Source organism: Pollicipes pollicipes, unplaced genomic scaffold (assembly GCF_011947565.3).
Source record: "Pollicipes pollicipes isolate AB1234 unplaced genomic scaffold, Ppol_2.1 Scaffold_1600;HRSCAF=1878_pilon_pilon_pilon, whole genome shotgun sequence".
NCBI classification, from domain to species: domain Eukaryota; kingdom Metazoa; phylum Arthropoda; class Thecostraca; order Pollicipedomorpha; family Pollicipedidae; genus Pollicipes; species Pollicipes pollicipes.
In genome coordinates this window covers 2,273,903-2,286,389 of record NW_023595962.1, presented here as the reverse complement: position 1 = coordinate 2,286,389, position 12,487 = coordinate 2,273,903, and the positions used below count along the sequence as shown (strand labels likewise).

Here is a 12,487-nt window from a genome sequence, read left to right as displayed (position 1 = left end):
TATGATCCATGTTGGGCCTGGGTTTTGCTTTTGACCTTGCATCACAAAACCCGGTATTTTTGATGGTGTGGTACATGGGCACTACCCTGGCTCTCACTCCGATACTCTGACTGTCTTGGCCCAAAAGTTCGCGCGCGTTTGTCGAGCGAAGGCAAACTTACCCTACCATGGAAAAACCTTATCTAAAACTGAGTAACAATGAACAATGAAGTAGCCAGTCAATAGTTTTGACTGGTGTTGTATGAACGTACCAGCCCGGTTCACTGGCTAATGCAGTCTGGCAGCGGCAGGTGCATGACACCTAAAAGCTGTCGAGGTCCTAAAACTGACATGAGGCAATGTAGAGGGTCGTATATTTTCTCTTACACTTCCTCCATACAACCGCGATAACATCAAGTTATATGTGGCATACGTTTACCCTCACCATCCTTGTCCGTATTTTGTCTCGAACGTGTTCCAAACAGGTACTCTGTTTCTGTTTGTTCATCAGCTCATCCCTTCTGATCCTTCCAGCTGTATCTCAGTCTGTGGCCAGCACTCCAGCTTGCCATGTGAGTTTAATAGATCCGCACAGAGCCGCGGCACCAGTCTGTGGCCAGAACTCCAGTGCACCATGTGAGGTTAATAGATCAGCACAGAGCCGTGACACCAGTCTGTGGCCAGAACTCCAGCGCACCATGTGAGGTTAATAGATCCGCACAGAGCCGCGACACCAGTCTGTGGCCACAACTCCAGTTAACCATGTGAGGTTAATAGATCCGCACAGAGCCGCGACACCAATCTGTGGCCAGAACTACGGCGCACCATGTGAGGTTAACAAATCTGCACAGAGGCATGATCATTCTATGATGTCGTTCCTAAATGTGCTCTGCGCGCTTTCATTCGCGTCTTATTTTGGCATGGTATGGATACAATGTGCGGGTTATTGTACGGGTTATGAGGCCAAGCATATGTCCTTGGATGTCGGGCTGGAAAACACATATCCAATCTCTTTCTGAGGGAATTTCTCGGGAAGGTTGAAAGCTTTTCAATAAAGATCCAGCGGAGAATTAAAAACTTACCGACGGAAGTGAACGGAAACGCAGCATGATGTGACCTATGTGCAATCTCACGTAACTTTGCTGAAAACTTGCTACGTTGCATAAGTGGCCCTGGCAACATCTTGGACGAGGCGGGTATCATTATTGGCGTCCTCGTGTTCATGACATCATGAATGGTGTGGTGAGAAGGCGAGTCAGTAGTAAACTTCATAGCGATAAGAGGGGATTGGACACTATCACTGGACATATTCTACGTGATATTTCTCGCATTGGCTACATCACTGTTGTGCGAACACACTGAAACAGCGAAAACATAAAGGATGAAAGTATTTCGTGAATCCTGCTCGGAACCCCGTGGCTATTTCAACACATTCGCCTTATTTAATCTAGGCAGAGAGGAAATACCAAGTCATGTGCGGTACTGTCATTAGAAAATATGTCTACTTTTTTGAGCTGGAAATCATCTTGCGCGTGAGCGTTTTCGTGTAGGGTGAAAACAAAAGTTCGATTCAAATCCAGGGAACCGTTACTCGGGAAGCAAGGTTCGATGCCCGCGTCTTGAATTCGAGGCCTCAGACTGGTGAGTCTGAAGCCAAAGAATAAATCACTTCAGTCCAAGTCACAAAAGGTCACGACTTCGAGCCTGAGTCCGAGTCAGACCGAGCTCAGATCCGAACATAGCGGTGGGCTAAACCCCTTAAACGCATTTCTTATAGGTGCTGCTTGTTAGTCACTGCAAACTATTGTAGTACTGAGCAAGCAAGCCTCCATAAGAACCAAAGGGCTCTCATATTTTCACCCGTCACCCTTCTGCTGGCCGTTATTCCGTTGCGAGGTCTGAGCTCTAATTGACAACACAAACTTAGTTGAAACAATTATCTGAAATTGACTTCAATCACCTAAGCATCCATGCCACGTTCCAATATACCACCCACAATGCCATCCTCACCACCTGTACCAATGAAGCCGGGTTGTTGCCTTAAATCATGCCGAAGCAGGTCGCGATTTCTCGTCCGATCTACGTAGTACACCGCCGATGAAGCCACGCGAGCAAGCCACTTGTGGCAGCGGGCGAGATTTGAAGGACACAGAATGCGATGAAGCCGAGTTTGGTAGCGGAAGTGACATGGAGGACGGTGAAGGAAGTTGTTGCCTAAATGTTAACAAGCGGGAAACTTTAAAGCGGGAAACTTTAGGCGGGAAACTTTTAAGCGGGGAATTTCAAGCGGGAAACTTTTAAGCAGGAAACTTTTCAGTATTACGTCTTGTAAAATCTGGCTTTTAGATAACCCCGTATGTTTGGGCGCGGTGGAGCAATTGAGAAACGTGATTTTATGAGCCGACGTCTTTGAGATGTATTGATCAGCCCGGGTTTTCCATGGAATGCTTCCGATGTGCTCGCTGCGAATGCCCCTGCCTTTCGAAGCGCTCTGTGAGTCAGCACTGCACGAGGAGGCAGGCCTCTCCGGTCGGGCCTTTAGGCTGGAAGCCCGACCAAAGCCAGGCCTCTCCGCCCGGCTGCAAAACTAGACAAATGGCCGGACGTCGCCAAAATTGATGTCTACGATCCACAATAATGACCGGCTCTCTTTGTAGCCATGTCAGTTGGCTTTATTGATAGCGTAATATATTACATCCATCCGTTCTGCTAACTACCGCCGCCAGGACGGGTCGCAGTGACACGCATTTCAATGGGGAAACGGCCTTTAAAGAATGGGCATTTACACGGAGGCTCCAGAGATCATTTATCTGCTTGTCGGCGCGCTGAAAAAACTCTTTCAGAGCGGGCGGGAGATTAACGAGCCGGCCCGGTGGGCGGCGGTGACACGCCCCGGCACCGGCGCTGTGAAAAATCGCTGCCGCTGCCGCTGCCGCTGCCGCACCGCGCGCCGGTCCGACAGCGGCGGCCCCCCGCGCCAGGCGTCAGCTGACTCGACCGGCGGCACAACAGCTGACTGCCGTCCGCCGTCCGCCGTCCGACGCCGGGCCGACGCCTCGGGTGGGGTCACAGAACATCGGCGGCTGCTGCGGTACCGGCATGTCCAGTGCCCAAGTGTGACGGCATGCCGGGGGCTGCCGCACACAAATGTCAAATCGGATACTTGAGATGAACCAAGCCCAGTGGGAGGTAGGGAGTCTCGAAATGTCATGTCTTACAATATCTACAATCCACGTTTGATGTATTATTTTTGATTGATTGCATTACTTTTCAAATAACCAGCGTTCATTCAGCGTTTATGGTCTTCTTGGTGGTTTTCTTAAGCTTTCGCATCGTGCGTCCGTCATTTTCGGTGTGCTTATGTTATAGCATTGCAACTTTTTTAAAAGAATTAATGCGAATCTCTTTAATGGACGAATCAATGGAATGAGAGCTCACACTTCACAGTGCTTGTTTTGTGAGCCCCGACTCTTACCATCCGATCGCACCATTACAGGTCAACAGCAGGATTTGGTTGCGAAAGTTTAACGTGCTCAGTGCCCGGCACAGTCCGTCCTGCCCTTTGAGGTCATCAGACCTTTATCGCAACCGCTGTCACTGGCCGCAGGTCGTGTCTGTCAAGGGCAAAAAGCGAGCACCTAAAGCGACTCGAACCCACCCCGCCACGTGCGGGTGAACCGGTAGGCAGGCGATGTAACCAACTGAGCCACTGGACGGACAGCAGCACTGCCAAAGTTCATCTATTTCTTAACGTTTCGATCGGTTCCATGATCGTTTTAAAGACATTTGTTACACTATAAGCACTTACAGTACTACACACACGTGTAAAAGTTCGGTTTTCATTGTATCCCTACGACATAAACGCTAGAGGCATTGGAAAATAGCGGTTCCATGCTGCTTAGGCATGTTGCCGAAATATCAACCCAACTATATCTCCATCCCCCTGATTTTTCTCCGACAAATAAAGCCAATACCACTGTCTTATCTATATGAATAATGTTCCTCGCTAATGCACTGAACGACTTACGGCTGAAGGTGCTTACGAAGTTGTGAAAAGAAAACGTGTCAGACTGCGTACACGTCCAGCAAAGAAACTACGTAACGTCACGCAGAAAAGAGTGTTCTTGGTTCCCTGCGAATACATCTCATAAATGTGGGTCCTCTGACCGCCATCGCCATAAAACGCAGACCGGGACTTGACGGCGCACTACGCGGCTGAGGCCATCAGGCCCTGCACCTCACCCTGGCGGGAAGAGCGGGCACCGCGGGGAATCGAACCCGCGCCTCTCGCCTCCCAGCCACGGAGCTTATCGCTACAACCAATGGGCTATTGGTTCATGAGGCCCTGCAAATTAATCGTCAACTGTTGATCGGACAATGCGCCAGCGTGATCGCTGTCTGCAGCGATATAACATTCTAAAAGGGCGTGATGACGTCACTGGGACGCCTAAGCCGAAGATCTCCTAGCTGCTGAAGTCAGACCCGCTCGGCTTGCCAGAGGGCGGCAAAGGGATGCCGACGCTCGGATGACAGATGAAATACAGCTGATCATGTTGCGGATCATGCACCGACACACCTATCCGCATTGTTACCAAATGCATGACGTGATTGGTTGAAAGCTGCTGCGGTGGGCAGAACGGGCGACGGTGATGCAATCACGAAAGATTGCCGCTGAACGGCTGGGGTGAAATGTCGCGGACGACATAATAAGTGTGACGTTAGTTGACACAAAACGTGTTGTTGTGTCACGTGTAATTTGGCTGGTAAGAGATGTCTGCATTGGGAATGGCATGCCATCAGAAGTCTACACGTCTATCACTGGAGGCTCAAGGCTGGTACGAAACTGGATTACTAAATAACACTCGCCGATCCTATGGCCGACATTCGGCTTGCTGTTCATAGTTTGGTTTAGATGGCGTGGGTAGGTGCAAAAAGGAAAGCCAGTTTCTTAGCATTCTCCGATGAATAACGGTAGATGAGGCGTGCGATGGAAATCGTATGATTAAATTCCCTTAGTCGGGGTAGATGATGAGCAATCTGAGTTGCTGCGCAAAGTTAAGGATAGTAGGCGGATCGGTATTCATTCCTTGAGATAGGCGCAATCAGATTCGCATCTACTAACGCAATATTGGTGGCGAGGGATTGAGAGGAAACGTGGCTGCTAAAATTGCGTGAAGCTTGGAAGACTGGTCATCAAATGAGGCGAGTTGCCGAGCACTGTCCTCGTGGCGCCGAGCGTTTGACGCAGGCCCGGCGTAGGCCGATCCAAAGCGCCCCCCTCCCCCCCCCCCACCAGACACACAGACCCGACTGGGGCCGGTCCAGATGTCCTCCCGGCACACAGACCCGGCAAAGGCTGATCCAGAGGCCCTGTCGACACGCAAACCCGGCAGAGGCAGATATATGCTTACGAAATTGGTTTACATTTTGCATCACGCACATTTACGAAATTTCGGATAAATTCCTCACGAAATGCTTATGCGAGTTATGCGCGAAACGCTTATGCGAGTATGCGCTTATGCGAGTTATAACTCTCACCACTTGCACTCTTTTGTAATTATAAACTCAAAAACCATCACAGAAGGGTGACTGCCGCTATTTTACATTAAGCACCCATGCAGTTTATCACAGGCGCTCTCTGCATTTAACCATCTGAACTAATGTCCCTGCACATGACATTGGAAATACTCCTGGATAACTCTAAACATTAAATGAGCAACATATCTTGAAAGCATCTCAAAACTAAGAAGCTCGATCTGAACTCTTAACAGCGCTGCCTCGCTTCAAGCACGGCTGTGCCCCAGTCAGGACACTGGGCCGGTAGCCAATAACGTGACAGGCAGGCACATGGACCGGCAGCCAATTACGTGACAGACAGACGCAGCAGCGTGCCGGGGCTAGGTTGCGACGCTGTTGAATGCACTGGAACATGTCCCATGCGCACAAACCGTGGCCTTCGGGCACACCGCGGAAATAAGATGTCATGTTTTTTTTCCCGAAATGATGTATGAAAGCTTTAGCAGGTATGTCTACAAGCATGGCAATCTTAGATGAATAAAACCAAGTTGGACGCCGTTGACCAGATAGGCTTTTGTTCGTGATGGGCAAGGAGGGCGGCGGAAAAGCTCAGTAAAAGCTGTTTTTCGAATGAAAAATGTATGCTCTTAATAACCCTAACAAATTCGAATGGTTCGGGAGTGCGCACAGTTCACCTCCTGCCTGTAACAAGTAAGATATTCCTGGTCGGCAAGCAGCTAACGCTAATAAGCTTTAGCAGCATGGTAGACACAGTTTAACTAACCATTACCTTCCCTTCTCGACTTTCTAATCTGCTGACGTATGGGGGGAGGGGGAAGGGGGGCAGGCACAATGCGTCCACAGTCAGCCTTCAGTCCGTTATCCGCTTGAGATGACCTTGCACGCTGACCTGGGTTCCAGTCAGCGACACACCCCCGGCAAACCTGCCCTCAGAGGCGTCCGTCCCCGGCTCACCCCGCTCCAGGTCGCCAGCTGACAAACTGGCGGCGACCGCCGCTTGGTCGGCCTCCATGATGGAGGGCCGCTTGCCGCCGCCAGAATGCCAGTCGGCGGGATTCATGCCACTAAATTCAAGCGCGCCAGGGAACTACCCGGTCTCTAATGATACCGGCCCGTAATTCTCGTCCGTAAATTAATGCGAAATTACAGTGGCCATAACTTAGCTTTAGCGCCGGCGGTCAGAGAGAGTTACGGTCCAAATGGGAGATATAAGTTAGCAAATACGTCCCGTAAAGTATAATCACTATCAGGCAAAATGAGCACTAACCGTGACCGGTCGGCACTGAGTGGGATTGGCCGAGATTTGCGGGCAGGCAGCGGTCAGTAATGTTATCGCGTGATTTGTGGCCCATGGTCCGGCTGACCGACAGGGGCGAATGCAGGGACGACATGGAGGTGAAGACAGCGTACGGATGAAGTTTCATTAAGGGGCGGACGAAGGGGCTTGACAAAAAAGGACTAATGGAACGTTCAGTTGTTCTTTGAGCAGGCCGTGCGCACAGAGTAAGCTTCAACCCCCCCCCCCCCCTCCCCTTTGGAATTTATTATGTTTATGAATATGCATATGACAGAACGCTGACAGTCCAAAAACACAACGGAAAGCATTAAGACAATGTCGTCCTTTTGAGTCATGTAACCCAATTTTTTCATGAAAAAATGTCAAACATTCTCCGAATCCAACGCCATTGGGTCGAATTCTTGCGAAATCGCCCAGCATGCAGTTTAAACCTCTGGCTCAGGGCGGGCGAGCGCGGGAGGAGGGAGGGGGGGGGGGGGGGAGGGGCGGCTCTCTCCTTGGCTACAGCCCCGACTCTTCAATATTAACACCTCTAGCCACATGCCGACTCACTCGCCATCCGTGACGATGTTGAGGGTGGCCATCGACAGAACACTGCCCTGAGAGGAGCATACATCCTCATTAGCCGAGAAGAAGGACTGCATCCTTTTTTGCCTGCATATGATTCGCCACCATCTCACACCGGAAACCCGCAAATTCCTAACCAAGCTCACGACTTCCCTCAAGTCCTCTGCTGTTGTTTGTAGCGCAGTTGTGCTTCGTGTCCTGCGCCGCTGCTGGGGCGGGGGTGGGGCGGAGGCGCGCCGCCGCCGCGGTGTCGAGTGTCAGGTTCGCAGGTCGCCGCAGTGTCGAGTGTCAGGTTCGCAGGTCGCCGCAGTGTCGAGTGTCAGGTTCGCAGGCCGCCGCAGTGTCGAGCGTCAGGTTCGCAGGCCGCCGCAGTGTCGAGTGTCAGGTTCGCAGGTCGCCGCAGTGTCGAGTGTCAGGTTCGCAGGCCGCCGCAGTGTCGAGTGTCAGGTTCGCAGGCCGCCGCAGTGTCGAGTGTCAGGTTCGCAGGCCGCCGCAGTGTCGAGTGTCAGGTTCGCAGGCCGCCGCAGTGTCGAGTGTCAGGTTCGCAGGTCGCCGCAGTGTCGAGTGTCAGGTTCGCAGGTCGCCGCAGTGTCGAGTGTCAGGTTCGCAGGCCGCCGCAGTGTCGAGTGTCAGGTTCGCAGGCCGCCGCAGTATCGAGTGTCAGGTTCGCAGGTCGCCGCAGTGTCGAGTGTCAGGTTCGCAGGCCGCCGCAGTGTCGAGTGTCAGGTTCGCAGGTCGCCGCAGTGTCGAGTGTCAGGTTTGCAGGCCGACCCCGGCTCGCGACCCCCGCTGTCGAGGGTCGCCGTGGGGAGAGCAGAGAGGGCAGGCGCACTGTCAAGGGCTGCTGTTGTGCGAGACTTAAATACAGAGAAGCTTTGGTGGAATACTTGGCGTTTCATTACAGCTGTCTCTGAGCCCGGCCTCTAGAGTCGGCTCGCTGCGTGTCATCCCGGGCACAAGATGTCCTGTACTTCAAAGCTAGGGTAGCCTCGGGGCGCGTGAGGTCGAGATCGCGTCCCTCCGGTCCTGGAGGCGCTGGGCTGGGCCGGCGTGGCTGACCAGGTTACTCATCGCGACGAGCACGTTCGCGACATCGGCGTGTTTGGGACCCGGCGGGCCCTTTGCTCCTGCGGCGATACGGTCCTGGTTCACGGTTCCACATTAGTACTACAACAAACAAAAAAAACCGCCGACAGAGTGCTGCGGCATGGCTTCCATTGTCAATACTTATACACGGCATTAGTGCTACGCGACAAAACTTATACTTCAAAATGTATGCTCGTCATTATTTCTACTGCAAGAACATTACAGTCATTTCTTTTACATGTCATTACTTCTACTGTAAAGATTTAAATACGACACTGGTGCAACACGACGAAACGAATTCTTCAAAACCTTATACCCAACATTACCTCCAGTGCAAAAACTTATGCAACCATTGTTTATACACGGAATTCCGTCTACTGCAAACACGTATACACCACATTAGTGTTATAGCAAGTAATGTCGCGTATAAGTGAAGAGTGCAAGTCTTTGCTGTTTAATTAAGGAGGAGCATAAGTTTTCGCCGCAGTTAGGTTTTTATATTAGATTATGTGTTGCAGCACTCACATCGTGTATAAGTCTCTACAGTAGAAGAAATGCCGAGGATATTTAAAGTTTTCATACGTCTCTGCAGTAGAAGTAATGTTGCGTATAGCTGCTGCCCCAGCACTGCTGTCGGTAGGAGTCTTTGTCACAGCACTCATGTCGCGACACTCTTGTTCACCGCTCGCGCCGCTACCGTCTCGAGCGCCATCTCGCGGTCGGCTGTGGCGAGCGTTCTGTCGCTACCCGTCGTCCGGCTGCCGGTCACAGCCTCTGCCGGCACCGTCTGTCGTTGCAGTCACTCGGAGCATGGCAGTCTTTTATCGCTACTTTGCGATCTTCGTAAGTTGTTCGTTGCATTGGCGAGGAGCATTATTCACATCAACAAGACAGTAGTAGTAGCTTTATTCCTCGGAGAAAAACCAGGAGAACGCAGATATAGATGGATTGGTATTTCGGCAACATGCCTTTATCGAAACGATAGAAGAAGTGACTTAAAAATTGCCTGCCGATGATCCTACTCGATTTTTCAGTTTTTTTAAACAGCAAGCCACAGTTTTACAGGACACCAACATTCAGGGCGTCAAGCAAAGAGCGATTGCGAGCCATTACCACGATACAGTGCCTGTCTAAGAACTGCTGTCTTACTCATTTCATAGACATTTGCACATCACAAATTCATCATATCGCGGATCCGCACCGAACGTTCGAGGTATTTTTGGCGCGTTTAGGTCATGGATTTGTCACTTTTCGTGCTATACCCTAAAACGTGTATGTGATATGGCTCGATTCACACATCTCAAACACCTGGACTGATTTGTAAATCAATGCGAGCTGGGAAATCGAGTCGATATTGGAACTCGTTCCCAAAGTCCCGCTCTTTTCCTGGTCTAAAGGAAGGGCGAGACCCGCCTTCTCCGCTTGCTACTGGAGTTGGGTGATGTGCTACCGACGATGTGTTATTAAGAACCTGATAATTTCTGTGTAAAGACGGAATGGAATCATGAGTAAAATACCACGTGCTGGGTATCAGGACATTCCATGTACAGGCGATAATACTATAACAGCGTGGTGCTCTCACGGCCCTGTGGCCTAATGGATAAGGCGTCGGATTCCGAATCCGGAGACTGCAGGTTCGAGTCCTGCCAGGGTCGAACATTTTTCACAATTCCTACCGATTGTGTGTAGTTGCCAGCTACCGACTAACTAAACACATTACCGGTTTTCCGATAAGCGAAATGTGCGAAACGGAGCCTTAAGATTATTCCTTAAGATTCCTGGGTTGTTGTTTCCTGTTCAGCTACAGCTTGGGCTCGAATCCACGACTTTAAACAGAAATTGGGCCCAATCCGCCGGGAATACCGTGGTTTGTGTTATTTTCCATTGATCAGCTCTGCTCACCAACAACTCATTTTGCGAAACTGCAGCTGGCGGCCATTTTCGTTTCTCTGTAATACCCGCGCAGGCTGCACACTTCACATACATTTACAAACGTTTAAGCGCCGACATGAGGGATTAAGGCAAGAATGATATGAGATCCGAACAGTATGGCGGGCAGCACCTTCGGCCAACTCAGTCTCGCAGGTAGAAGTGCGAGCTGCATTTGCAGATGACCGTATGCAGTCTCTGGACTCAGAATCAGCAACGCTATCCATCAGACCAGAGAGTCAGAGCATCAGCCAACACCTGGCGGGGCGCGACGGCGGTGCGACATACATTTTGAAAGCGTTCCGGAGAAGCGAGGGATGGAACTCAAATTTCCTGGTTCTCCTCCCGGCCTTTGACGGTCTAACAGATGAATGTTGCCATCAACTGGCAGAGTCTGAAAAATTTTCGTCCTAAATTTATTTCCAAAAATTTGTATTGGTTATTATCAACTTGCAGCAACATTATTATACCGCACAGCCTTGACGGGAGACACAAACTTAAAACGAGGTATAAACCGCAAAGTTTACTTTATTTCGGCCAACACGCCCTGATCAGATAAGTTTTGAATTTCAAATTTCATGGTGAGCCATAAAACATTATTTAAAGCTTAATAACAACCCGGAACGTAGAACGTTTATGGGGACTTATGGGGCTGGCAAATGCATGGCAGCATCGTTTCCCTTTCCGACTAGGACCTATAGCACCATGCCGACACAGCCGTACTTGATAGCAGGAAGGTGACCTTGCGCCGTATGACATTCAGGGACGTAGCTAAGGGAGGATCAAGAGGGCCGTGCCCCCCCCCCCTCCCTGAGCCGAGAGTTTTACGCCTCAATACGGGGCGGGTTCGCAGGAGCTCTGTCCAAATGCGCAGGATCTTATAAAACAAAGCTGACATCTGCACTCCTCATCCTGAACAAACTTTGGACTACTTGCCTGACAACATACACAGGTGACTTTTCCTGACCGGTTGAATAATCACTGCCGCTCTTCCAAAGAGTCAGAATGTTCGCATCATCATTCAGTGGCATGAATCATTAGCAATTCTATGCTGCATTTCACAGGTGGGCACAGCCGTAGCCAAGAGGTGGGCACAGGTCTGCAGGGCTGTCCTCCCCGTCCTAGACTTGCATGTTTTGTCATTTTTCTCAGTGGATGGCTCCTGAAAGAAAGCGAATATTCAGAGTGATGTATTTTCACTGGCCTGCGCTTCCCCTCCCCTTCCCCCTTTAAGAAAATCCTGGTTGCGTCCCTGCAAGTGTGTACAGCGTGCACGTAAAATTATAAATAATGTCAAACGTCGTGTGGTCCAGGCCCCGCTCTCATGCGAGTTGATACTAAAAATTGCAGAGATGGCACAACGAGCCATTTGGAGGGTGTGTACGCGATTACTCGTTGTGGATCTCCACCGTAAAGGAGATCGTCGAGGAGATAAAGGAGTACAATTAAAGCCGTCTAATCACACCGTATTAATATGCCGAAGTTCATACACTTCCATAAAACCATTTATTATGTCTGCATGTCACATGCCGACATTTTTGGGCCTCCTCTCTATAACGGGCCTCCCTCTAGAGACCCCTTTCAGTTGGGCCTCCTCTCTACAACGGGCCTCTCTCAGCTGTGCCCCTTTCAGCGGGGCCTCTTTCAGATCGGCCTCTTTCAGCTACAGCCTCTTTCAGCTGGAGCCCCTCTCAGTTGGGGCCTCCTCTCCGCAACGGGCCTCTGTCAGCTGTGCCTCTTTCAGATGGGCCTCTTTCAGTTCGAACCTCTCTCAGTTGGGGCCTCTCTATGAACTAATGCCTGCTCTGGGTCAAGACGGTGGTCTGCTCATAGTCATGAAGTGAGCCTCCTCGTAGTTTGCAGAGATCCTGTCCCGCATCGCCGTACCGGTGACCATGTCTGTCTCGGCGAAGGCCTCTCGCGGCATCCCCGCGAACCCCAAACAGCCAAGGTATCTGCACTCCCATGTTCAATTTGTGTGTCAATGCACTTGCAGTGTATGATGACGCCCAATGCCATCATTCCGTGCTTGATGTGTAACTTGCATTAATGCGCTGTAGATGCAAGCTTAAAGGTGGGGATGAGCAGTTA

At 50.7% G+C, this 12,487-nt stretch overlaps 1 non-coding gene across 1 annotated transcript; it reads left to right on the top strand.

The window, feature by feature from the left end:
• The first annotated feature begins 10,049 nt into the window (after positions 1-10,049).
• Positions 10,050-10,122, top strand: TRNAR-CCG (transfer RNA arginine (anticodon CCG)). Its single transcript has one exon. It is a non-coding gene; the product is annotated as a tRNA-Arg (tRNA).
• Positions 10,123-12,487: the final 2,365 nt, after the last annotated feature.